This window comes from Tachyglossus aculeatus, chromosome 23, assembly GCF_015852505.1.
Source record: "Tachyglossus aculeatus isolate mTacAcu1 chromosome 23, mTacAcu1.pri, whole genome shotgun sequence".
NCBI lineage: Eukaryota > Metazoa > Chordata > Mammalia > Monotremata > Tachyglossidae > Tachyglossus > Tachyglossus aculeatus.
The window spans coordinates 19,695,612-19,707,509 of NC_052088.1; the positions used below are offsets into that span (position 1 = coordinate 19,695,612).

Sequence of the window (11,898 nt, forward strand, 5' to 3'; positions counted from 1 at the left end):
TTAGACTGTGAGCCCACTGTTGAGTAGGGACTGTCTCTATGTGTTGCCAATTTGTACTTCCCAAGCGCTTAGTACAGTGCTCTGCACATAGTAAGCGCTCAATAAATACGATTGATTGATTGATTGCTTACTGTGGGCAGAACACTGTACTAAGTGCTTGGGAAAGTACAGCCAAATTGGTAGATATAGTCCCTGCCCACAAGGAGTTGACAGTTTATAGGTTCTACTTTAGCTGCACCTCTCAGGCTCGCAACTGGAGAGTTTCCAGTACTCTACCAGTCTCGGCTAAGGGAAGAAGAGTCAAGCAGAGGTATACCCATTCCATTCCTAGCTTGGTCTGTGGCTAGGAAGTGGAAGGCAATCTGCTACAAGTCAAAACTCACCCTTGCTGGGCAGCAACCACATGGGAGAGAGAGTCCAGTGTGGAGATTCAATTTGACTGTGAGGAAGGAGGCAATGGTAAACCACTTCCGTATTTTTACCAAGAAAACTCTTTGTCTACGCTACCAGAACGATTGCAGATGTAGGTGGGGCTTCTTTGAGAGATGTGTCCATGGAGTCGTTAAAAGACAGAAATGACTCAACAGCGGAAGACAAGACAAAACTTCCTGCTGTATCCTTGTTCTTCCTCATCATTTTGTTTGTCTGGCTTCCTCTCTAGGTTAATCAATCAATCAATCAATCAGTAGTATTTATTGGATACTTAATGCGTGCAGAGCACTGTATTGAACTCATGGAAAAGTACAATAGCATTAGTAGACCTAATTCCTGCCCTCAAGGAGTTCACAATTTGCAAGGGAAATAGTCACCAAGCTAAATTTCAGGGAGGAGTCAGCAATCATGTTTAAAACTTCAACCGAGTTGAAGCAGTGTGGCTTAGTGATTAAAGCACGGGCACAGTCAGAAGAACGCAGGTTCTAATCAAGCCACTGCCACCTGTCTGCTTTATGACCTAGCCCAAGTCACTGAACTTCGCTGTACCTCAGTTACCTCATCTGTAAAAAATGGGGATGAGTGTAAGCCCCATGTGGGACAGGGACTGTGTCCATACTGATTAACTTGTATTTACCCCAGTGCTTAGAACTGTGTTTGGCACATAGCAAGTGTTTAACAAGTACCATTATTATTATTATTATTAAGGATTTTTACATTAAGAAGGGTGGAGCAGAGTTACTGTGATTGTAAGCTCCTTGAAAGAAGCAAATGTACGGGGCTTTACTCTCGATAGATGGTCTATAAATGCCACTGATTACATTAGTCAAACATGGTTAAATCCTCAAACAGGTTAAATCACCATAGCAATCAATGAATCCTTAACTTCCAGACTGTAAGTTCCCTTTAAACTGCGAGATAGCTGTTGGCAGGGGACGTGTCTAGCAAGTCTTATATTTCCCACTGAATTAAACAATCAATCCTAACTTTTGTATATAAGGTTCTTCACCATCTTCCTCTGAGCTATTCTCCTCAAAACAAGCTAATTTTCTCCCTGTAACTCTTGTGAGATATCACTCAATCAATCAATCAATCAATCGTATTTATTGAGCGCTTACTATGTGCAGAGCACTGTACTAAGCGCTTGGGAAGTACAAATTGGCATCACATAGAGACAGTCCCTACCCAACAGTGGGCTCACAGTCTAAAAGGGGGAGACAGAGAACAGAACCAAACATACCAACAAAATAAAATAAGTAGGATAGAAATGTACAAGTAAAATAAATAAATAAATAAATAAATAGAGTAATAAATATGTACAACCATATATACATATATACAGGTGCTGTGGGGAAGGGAAGGAGGTAAGACGGGGGGATGGAGAGGGGGACGAGGGGGAGAGGAAAGAAGGGGCTCAGTCTGGGAAGGCCTCCTGGAGGAGGTGAGCTCTCAGCAGGGCCTTGAAGGGAAGAAGAGAGCTAGCTTGGCGGATGGGCAGAGGGAGGGCATTCCAGGCCCGGGGGATGACGTGGGCCGGGGGTCGATGGCGGGACAGGCGAGAGCGAGGTACAGTGAGGAGATTAGCGGTGGAGGAGCGGAGGGTGCGGGCTGGGCAGTAGAAGGAGAGAAGGGAGGTGAGGTAGGAGGGGGCGAGGTGATGGAGAGCCTTGAAGCCCAGGGTGAGGAGTTTCTGCCTGATGCGCAGATTGATCGGTAGCCATTGGAGATTTTTGAGGAGGGGAGTAATATGTCCAGAGCGTTTCTCCTCATTAGCTTGTAAACTCCCTGAGGGAAGGAATTTCTGTCAATCAATCAGTGGTATATATTGACTGCTTAAGGTCTGCAGGCTCACCTTTGGCTTCATTTGTATTCCCCCAGGTGATTAGTACAGTGTTCTGCTCACAGTAAACTCTGTCATATGACCTGTTGCTCAAACCTTTCCCACCTGGCATTCTTTGACTCTGCCACCGTCAGCATTGTCTAACTAATTCCCACTTTCCTGGTCATGTCCTTCCCTCTGCCATTAGTCATCAGTCAGCCATGGGTATATCTTCTTATTTATTTAAATCACTGACTTTTGTTCTTTCATTTCATGACCAGTGTAGTTGTTGCGCTGTCACTGTATGTTCCTATACAAAGTGCTTAGGTGAGTACAGGATAACAGAGTTGAGAACAAAGATGATTATTCACTCTGGGTGAGAGCAGGGCAACATAAAAAGGTTTAAATCTGTAAAGGCTGTCTCTGCTTCTGTTGCTTTCCCATTTCCCCCCACACCAGAGTGGGGCCAGGGTTGACCAGAGGTAGAAAGGCTGGTAAATGCTGTTGGGTAGGGATTGTCTCTTTTTGTTGCCAAATTGTACTTTCCAAGCGCTTAGTACAGTGATCTGCACTTGCTCAATAAATATTATTGAATGAATAATAATAATAATAATAATGACATTTATTAAGTGCTTACTATGTGCAAAGCACTGTTCTAAGAACTGGGGAGGTTACAAGGAGATCAGGTTGTCCCATGGGGGGCTCACAGTCTTAATCCCCATTTTACAGATGAGGGAGCTGAGGCACAGGGAAGTAAAGTGACGTGCCTGAAGTCACACAGTTGGCAATTGGTGGAGGTGGTATTTGAACCCATGATCTCTGACTCCAAAACCCATGCTCTTTGCACTGAGTCATGAATGAATGAACTGCTTTTATTTCCACATTAATTACTTCATTTTTGCCTTCTCAACAACCCTGTGAGTTAGGAAAGGCAGACATTATTATCCCCATTTTTGCAAATGAGGAACTGAGGCTTATAGAGGTTAAAGGAATTGCCTCCAGCAGTAGGGCACACAGCAGGTCAGTGGCACAGCCTGGGCTTGAACTGGGATCCTCTGGCAACCAGACTGGAATTCTTCCACTGTCACATGCCACCTCACCCTCTGGCTGGAAAACCTCTGGTACCTCAGGTCCTTGGGACTGCCTGGGAAAACTGGGAAAACATCATACTCATTATCAGTGGTACTTATTGAGCACTTACTGAGAGCAGAGCCTTGCATTAAGTGATTGGGAGAGTACATTACAACAGACTTGGTAGATACATTCCCTGCCCAGAGCAAGCCAAGAGTCTAGGGGTGGAAACAGACATTAATATAAATAAATAATTTATAGATATGCACATAAGTGTAGTTGGGCTGAAGGTAGGGCTATTATCAGATGTTCAAAAGTCACAGGTCCATGTGTATAGGTGATGCAGAAGGGAGAAGAAGCTGGGGAAAAGTGGGCTTAAGTAGGGAATACTTCTTGGAGAAGATTGTTTGTATTGATGTCTGTCACCCCACCTCTAGACTGTAAGGTCATTGTGGGCAGGGAATGTCACTGTCTATTGTTGTGGTGTACTTTCCCAAGTGCTTAGTACAGTGCTCGGCACACTAAGTGCTCAATAAATATGATTGAATGAAAGAATGAATGTGACCTTATTATGCCAGCCTCCTTCACCATTCACCCCGAGCCACGGCGAGGGGAAGCCCCTTCTGTCAGGGTGGCACCCTCCGCCAATTCCAGGGTCTTCTCCAGAAGGGGAGGGGACCCCATACTACTCCCCAATACTTGTGGGCTGCCCAGCTTCCTCCAGAGCAAGCTATTCACCCTCTTAAGTCCTACAAACAGTCTGAGAAGAGAAAATAAAAGAGAAGGTTGTGAGGCAGGGGGGAGAGACTGATTTCAGAGGAGCAGAGATGGAAGAAAGTCATAATTCACACTTGTGTTCACCACAATGCTTAGAACAGTGGTTGGCACATAGTAATCCCTTAATAAGTACCATTATAATAATAATGTAATAGTATTTTTGAATACTGATGCAAATCAATCCAATATTTAAAGGTAAAGGACATACATTGCAAGAATAATAACATCAGTGTTATTTCAATACTTCACAGGTGTAAATATCCCTTTTTGTTTTATTTGTAGCCCTCTACTCTTCTATAGAAACCAGCACAATGCAATTGCATGCAAATTGAAATGCCAGGGCTCCAAGGGAGAATCAATTTACATTTATTTACAATAGTTAAGACGTCCAAAAGAAATCCATCCTATGAAGGTACTCTAAATGTCAGCAAATGGGAAATGAATTTCGAAGACCTTAGGGAAGTCAGTATTTGAAAACCCACTTGGATCTCCACAGTCAATGATCAGCTTGTGCTTAACAAAACACCTTGTGAGCCCCATGAATATTTTAGTGTTTTCCAGTTTTAAAACAAATTAGTTAGTATTTTTCTCAAAATTTCAGTATATTCAAGGAAATGATTGATAAATGTTTCATGCCTATATTGGTATTTTTGAAATTGGCTATTTTTTGTTGCAATCACCTAATGCCACTGAATTCTGAGGGCTGTGTTCTTGCTGAATCTAATGTTGAGGAAAACCTGAGCTGTTCGGTTCACTCTTTGTCTGACACCAAGTTCAGACACACCTCCATTTCTTCTGACACTGCTTTGTGCTGTATCCGGACAGATACGCGTATTTCAGAAGGACACTAATTCTGCCATTAAGTTCCATCTAAAATAAAAAATAATGAAAACACGCAGTCTGGCATAGCTTAGTGATTTAGAAAGTGTGCCCTTACCAAGAATTGATTCATTTTTTAATTAGAAAAGAGTAGGCGTGTTGAAGTTTTCCAAACAGAACTGCAACACTCTATATTCCATCCATAAACTATATTCTCTAGTGAATAAATACTTGTTCCTCAAGGTTGGAGACTATTGTCTCAGATGAGGTATGTCTAAGGGTCTGAAGAGAGGTGAAGACTGAAGAAACTCCATCAAAAACCCCTCAATTACAACCTCAAGCAGAGGAGTAGACCCCTGGGAAACAGCAGTGAGGGACATATGAACCAAAGGTGAGGAACTCAGAAATGAGGTATATTTTCACTGGTGGCAGAGTTAGTGCGGCTTCCAAAAGGAAGAATCTGACTTAAAACTATATTAAAATTCTTTCTCTCCCTTGCATCGACCCTCTTGGGGGTGCATCCAGGTTTTCAATAGCATGTTCTTCCACTTATGCATGGTCTTGGGGTTCAGAAGGACTTGAGTTCTAATCCTGCCTCTGCCACTTGAATGCTGTGTGACCGTGGCTAAATCACTTAACCTTTCTATGCTTCAGTTACCTGTAAACTGGGAATTAAGAGTGTAAGCACCACGTAGGACATGAACCTTGTCCAACCTGTCTTTCTGTACTCCTTCTGACAGGACAAGAGAATGTTTTCCAGTGGCTCAAGTGGATGTATTGCGAATATACACAGTCTAGAGTCTTCTAGACTGTGAGCCCACTGTTGGGTAGGGCCCGTCTCTATATGTTGCAAACTTGTACTTCCCTAGCACTTAGTACAGTGCTCTGCACACAGTAAGCGCTCAATAAATATGATTGAATGAATGAATGATATTGTCTGCATAAACTGTAAGATTAACCTTACAGTTAAGGGTTGCTTAAACTGTAAGCAGGGAATATGTCTACCAAATCTATTGTATTGTACTGTCCCCAGCATTTAGTACAGTGCTCTGCACAAAGGAAGCAGCATGGCTCAATGGAAAGAGCCCGGGTTTGGTACTCACAGGTCAGGGGTTCTAATCCCAGCTCTGCCACTTGTCAGCTGAGTGACTTCGGGCAAGTCACTTCACTTCCCTGGGCCTCAGTTCCCTCATCTGGAAATTGGGGATTAAGACTATGAGCCCCATGTAGGACAACCTGATTACCTTGTATTCCCCCCAAGTGCTTAGAACAGTGCTTGGCACATAGTAAGTGCTTAACAAATGCCATCATTATTATTATTATTAATAAATACCATTGATTGATTATGTACCCTTCTACAAAAGAATCACTGTAAGACTAACCCCATGTCACCACTTCCCTGTCACAAAGTACATATTGCTGTGTAAGAAGTTGAAAATGATGTTGAATGGTGATTGCTGAACTCTGGACAGAATTGCTCAGAGCATGTAATCAAGACCCACCTCCAGCTTAGCTAGAACCCACCTGCAGACCTCTCCCACCCCTGCCACCCTAAGTGGTGCGAGTCTGAAGAAGGCACCAAGCATAGCATGCAAACCCTAGCCTATGTCCAGTGTGGAGTTGGAAGAAGACCCAACAGTCTTCCTCCCAGTGTTACAAGTCAACTGTCAACAATCAACCCTTCTCTAAACTGAAGAGGTGGTCCTGCTAAATAACCAAACACTGTTTTGAGGATCAAAAAGGATTTCATAATCTAATCAATCCAACTCTCTTATTCAATAAGTCACCAAATCCGGTCAGTTCTTCCTCATAACATCTCTAGAATCATAATCGATGGTACTTATTGGGTGCTGACTGTGTGCAGTGCACTGAACTAAGCACTTGGGGAGTTGATAGACACATTCCCTGCCCACAGTGAGTTTACAATCTAGAGGGAAATCACTATTTATATAAATAAATAATTTACAATATATAATTAATCAGGTTGACACAGTTCCTGTTCCATATGGAGCTCACAGTCATAATCCTCATTTTATAAATGAGGTGACTGAGGCACAGAGAAGTTAAGTGTTTTGCCCAGGGTTACAGCATACACGTGGCAGAGCTGGGATTAGAGCTTAGGTCCTAGGCCACAAGGCTTCTCAGAGAATACAGTAATATGAACAAATGATCTAACAAGATATTCTTCTTTCAGGAGATAATATTTCCTAATGTTTCTGTGATGGTGAATTATGTTCTCCCAAATCATGCCCTTGGCTAATTTTATGATGTTTTACAGTGCTGATGAGAAGAACATGAAATCAGCTTGAACACTGAACTGCAAGGGCTCATCCCTTGGCTAACGTTCTGATATAATTTTCTATTTGTTATACAGATAAGGTGCATGTTCTGATCTGAGTCTCTTTAAATCAACAGCATTTCACTGATGTTTCTGCATTGTCTCAAAATGATTTGGGAAATATGGGCAACATTTCAGTATTGCTGGCATGGAAGCCACATTCTGCTGCTGTGACCCAATCATGTCTTGGGCTGATTTTTTTTTTTTTTTTGGTTGAGGAGTGTTCACATCAATTATTTCATCAACAAGGAGACATAACATCAGTGAGTCTTGAGGTAACACAGAGTTCACTGCATGAAATTTTGAAAAATGTGTTCCCAAAGCAGAGGCAGTTTGATCTACAGTCTAACAGATCAGAATTCATGGAAACACCACTGACATGTCATATTTCCAGAATTCATCAGCAACTTGTGCATGTCTGTGGTCAAGGTAGAGTTGCACTGACCTCCTTTCACGAAATGAAAATAATCACTTTGCTAACCTTTGCTGACTTTTGGTGCTCACAGAGGAAGATAACAATGATAGTTATGGATGTCGTGCCAGAAAATTTATTTATGCCAACTCACAGAGTTTTTGGAATCAATACACTAAATTTTAATTTTCTAAATAATACTTTTTAGGATGGAGGTCTAAACATAGACTTTTAAGAAGCAAGATCTAATCTCCATAATAAAAAAGAAATTTCCTGAGGACCAACACTGGGTTTACAGAATGACAGTATAAAAAAGTTGATTATAAAGAATTGAGTTGAAGCCACATTAGCATAAGTTTGTCTTCAACACTAGTTTCAAATGCACTTCACAAAAGTGTACCTTTTTCTGATGTTTTAAGCCATCAGTGTTTGCAGAAGATATATGTTGCTGATTTGTACTCCTCAAGCTCTTAGTACAGTGCTCTGCACACAGTAAGCACTTGATAAATACGATTGATTGAATGAATGAAAAGAGTATAAAAGGATAACACTGGCAAACTGACATCAAAAAAATTAGAGAGGAACAATTCTGTATTTTGCTAAATGGAAGAAGTAATGGTTCAGAATTGTTTAAGTAAATGAGATATTATCCATTTCCAAAGGGCAAAGTGTGGTTTAGTCATATTCACACACACAAAAAAAAAAACAACGAAAAAAGCCACACTTTTTAACCTGTCCTTCATTGTCCGTGATTTTACCTGTGCCAATTCTTGCCTATATGAATTGTGTAGCAGCCTAAAGGACAGACATTTGACCCACGCTCTCTTTCACATTGTTTCCTCATAAAGATAGTTTCTTACTGCACTAAAGCTTTTGCCCTACCAGGGACCATGTCTGTTCTCAAACCTGTCACTTGGCATCTCTACTTCATTAATTCTTGCTGTAATCACGCAACTTTTCTCCTGACTGCTGTTAGTGACTGCTTCAGTCTCTCCTAACCATCCACTGCTATCTCCTCTCCCCCTCGTCCCCCTCTCCATCCCCCCCATCTTACCTCCTTCCCTTCCCCACAGCACCTGTATATTTGTATATATGTTTGTACATATTTATTACTCTATTTATTTATCTTACATGTACATATCTATTCTATTTATTTTATTTTGTTAGTATGTTTGGTTTTGTTCTCTGTCTCCCCCTTCTAGACTGTGAGCCCACTGTTGGGTAGGGACTATCTCTATGTGTTACCGACTTGTACTTCCCAAGCGCTTAGTACAGTGCTGTGCACACAGTAAGCGCTCAATAAATACGATTGACTGATTGATTGATTGATCTCATATTGCCTGAGACTAGGCTTCATTGTGTCTCTAACATCTTGGTTCTGCATTCCCTCCCTCTCCCTCTCCTCTCCCACCAGCCTGTGGATTTCATCCTTCAGTTCACCATAGAATTAATAGTAAAGACCCTTGGCGATTGACTGTTTTTAAGTTCCTTCTTCATCAAAGCTTTAACAGACATGTGAGCCTCCAAAGGTGGACTTCCAGAATGATGTCTGAAGGTCCACCTATCATTTTCCCTGTTCATACTGTTCACACTGTTATTGGACGCCAATAACAAACAGCTCAATGGAACTTCAACTTGGAATGGACCTTGATCCTCCTTGTGACTGCATTCTTCCAGACTGACAAAAGTCATTTATACCTTTTAAATCTTTCCACTTTTTTTGTCTGTTCCTGTATTGTGGGGTACACATCTAAAGAGATATTTTGTTCCCAATAGTGTTTACAAGGAGGCATTGATGGAAAATTGCCTGAGGTGAATTTAGTCAACCCAGCCATAACCACTGTTGTAAATCTTAATCTACAGCTTTCAATCCAAGCTATGGTTTTAAAATGTTCTGAAGTGTTGGGGGAATAATAATAATAATAATAATAATAGGATTTATAAAGTGCTTACCATGTGCAAAGTACTGTTCTAAGCGCTGGGGAGGTAACAAGGTGATCAGGTTGTCCCATGGGGGGCTCACAGTCTTAATCCCCATTTTACAGATGAGGTAACTGAGGCCCAGAGAAGTTAAGTGACTTGCCCAAAGTCACACAGCTGACAATTGGCGGATTAGGTATTTGAACCCATGACCTCTGACTCCAAAGCCCGTGGTCTTTCCACTGAGCCATGCTGTTTCTCTATATGGGACGGGGACTGTATCGGACCTGATTACTATGTATCTATCCTGGTGCTTGACAGATAGCAATGCTTAACAAATATCGTTATTACTATTATCATCATCATGATTATTATTGGGCTGACAGTCTAAGCTAGTTAGTCTGAAGCCCTATTCGTATCCTGTCTCATCACCTGATAGCTGAAATTCTGTGAGATCAGACTCACCTCTTACCCTCACACCAATTAAGCCCTGTTAATTAGTGTGGGTAATATAAGCCTGTTTCCTATTATCATTCTCCACTTCTTTAAATAAGTGTTTGACTTTTCTGAAATAATTTCATGCACAGTTAGCCTCACAAATCCAAAATAGCAGTCTCTAAACAACTTACAGTGTTTTCTATATAATGTCAAATAAGAAGTACTGGGCAGTTCAGTTGGGGAAATTCCTGTGTTTCGTGGTCTTTGGCCAGACATTTAATAATCACCAACAAATGTATATGGCCTGCAGAACTTTATTACCTTATTAAAACAGTGTCAATAAATGATCTTTTTTCTTCAGTCAATTTACTTTGAGCAGAGAAGATATGTGAGTGAATTTGAAGGGTGAATTTAGGGGAAATAAAGCTTTACTATGATTTTTTGGCTTTCTTTTTCCTCCCTCTAAAATACATACATTTACAGCTCAGAAATTAGTATATCCAATAAATGTTCAAATGTTCAAATCCCATTAACTGCCATAGGAAGAAAACTGAAGGGGCACGCTCCTTCTTTAAACTAGTTAATTGTGGTATCTATTAAGCACTTACTAGAGCCAAGCACAGTACTAAACACTGGGATAGATAGTATATAAGTCGATTGCGTGGCTCAGTGGAAAGAGCATGGGCTTTGGAGTCAGAGGACATGAGTTCAAATTCCACTCCGCCAATTGTCAGCTGCGTGATTTGGGGCAAGTCACGTAACTTCTCTCTGCCTGTTACCTCATCTGTAAAATGGGAATTGACTGTGAGCCCCCCGTGGGACAACCTGATCACCTTGTAACCTCCCCAGTGCTTAGAACAGTGCTTTGCACATTGTAAGCGCTTAATAAATGCCATTATCATTCTAGACTGCGAGCCCATTGTTGGGTAGAGTCCGTCTCTATATTTTGTCAACTTGTACCTCCCAAGTGCTTAGTACAGTGCTCTGCACACAGTAAGTGCACAATAAATATGATTGAATGAATGAATGACTGATTGGGCTAGTCCTCTTCCACTAGGAACTCTAAAAGTCTAAAAGTGAGGGAGAACAGGTATTTAATTCCCATTTTACGGATGAGGAAACTGAGGCGCAGAGAAGGTAAGTGACTTGCTCAAGGTCACAGAGCAGGCTACTGCCAGAGCTGGCATTACGACTCTGGTCTCCTGACTCCCAGCCCTGTGCTCTACCCATCAAGCCGCATTGCTTCTCTCGGTTAAGTCTATTTTGAGATAGATCCTTTCGGGGTGATCTGTTTCCTAGGAATAGGATTCTTTGGGAAAGTGCAATAATTATTTTAGGCCATTAGAGTAACCAAAGGCAGAGGTCTACTTTATGTGATTTTAGAAGTTAGAATCACTTAAGGGGAGGGAACCTTTCTACCAACTCTGTTGTATTGTATTTTTTCAAACACTTAGTATATAGATAGATAGACAGATAGATAGATAGATATAGATAGATATATAGATAATGGCAGTTATTAAGCACTTACTATGTGCAGAGCACTGTTCTAAGTGCTGGGGAGGTTACAAGGTGATCAGGTTGTCCCATGTGGGGTTCACAGTCTTAATCTCCTTTTGACAGATGAGGTAACTGAGGCACAGATAAGTTAAGTGACTTGCCCAAGTACAGTGCTCTGCGCACAGTAAGCTCTCAATGAATAATAATTCGGGAAAATTAGCAATATTTCAGTAAGAACTACTGTGAATTTTGGTGTTCACACTAAAACTGGAAGTTACAGATTGCAACTGAAAGTATTTTAGAAGTATCAGTGTCTTTATAGTTAATGAATGGTTGAAATTTCTGTAAAAGTATTTTCCAATTCCTGACTCCCAG

General features: G+C 41.3%; 1 non-coding gene across 1 annotated transcript; it reads left to right on the forward strand.

Moving 5' to 3' along the window:
- The first annotated feature begins 235 nt into the window (after window positions 1-235).
- LOC119944975 lies at window positions 236-373 on the forward strand. The gene has a single exon (XR_005456112.1). It is a non-coding gene; the product is annotated as a small nucleolar RNA SNORA7 (small nucleolar RNA).
- Window positions 374-11,898: the final 11,525 nt, after the last annotated feature.